General features: G+C 39.5%; 1 protein-coding gene across 1 annotated transcript in view; it reads left to right on the top strand.

Moving 5' to 3' along the window:
- LOC106882031 (uncharacterized) overlaps nucleotides 1-600 on the top strand; it is a 368303-nt gene that overhangs the window by 128243 nt on the left and 239460 nt on the right. The gene's annotated exons all lie outside the window — the stretch shown is intronic.

Raw genomic sequence — 600 nt, 5'->3', positions numbered from 1 at the left:
GTGGGGGGGATGTAATACGTGTGGTTTAGTAAATAAACACGCCCTTTTATATAATTTGCTTTTAATTTCCACGATATCTGCAGTCTGTTAACTTCAAGTGTTGGCCAGGTGTTTAATGTGAAACGCACCTTTGATATCATTTTGCTAACGAACTCGAAAAGAAATATTTGGCATGTGCCCTTACAGTTCCGATAAACAAAAAACTCCTCCAGTAATTAATGGGTCTTAAATTGAGAGACGTTACTCATAAAACATGCATTGTTTTTTTGGAGGGTTCGTATCTGGTTGGAGTCGAATCTCTGTTCCTTAGAATAATTGTTCTTGTTTAATTTTTGGGGATCTGATCAAATAACATCAAAAAACAGAACATAATGGTTCTTACTGTTGTTGATGTTGTTGTGTTTTGTTGGGTTTTTTTTTGTTACTGTTTGCATGTTCGATGTGCGTTCTTTCGCTCGTCGTTCAAACCAGTAGATGGGCGGGGCGGTCATGTTTTATCGAGGAGAAAGGTGAGCACAATGTGAATGGGATAGATGTTGTGGTAGTAGTAGTAGCAGTGGTGGTGGTGGTGGTGGTGGTGGTAGTGGTGGTGTTTGTGGT

This window comes from Octopus bimaculoides, chromosome 19, assembly GCF_001194135.2.
Source record: "Octopus bimaculoides isolate UCB-OBI-ISO-001 chromosome 19, ASM119413v2, whole genome shotgun sequence".
NCBI classification, from domain to species: domain Eukaryota; kingdom Metazoa; phylum Mollusca; class Cephalopoda; order Octopoda; family Octopodidae; genus Octopus; species Octopus bimaculoides.
The sequence above is the reverse complement of the archived record's forward strand: the minus strand, read 5'-3'. Positions and strand labels throughout refer to the sequence as shown.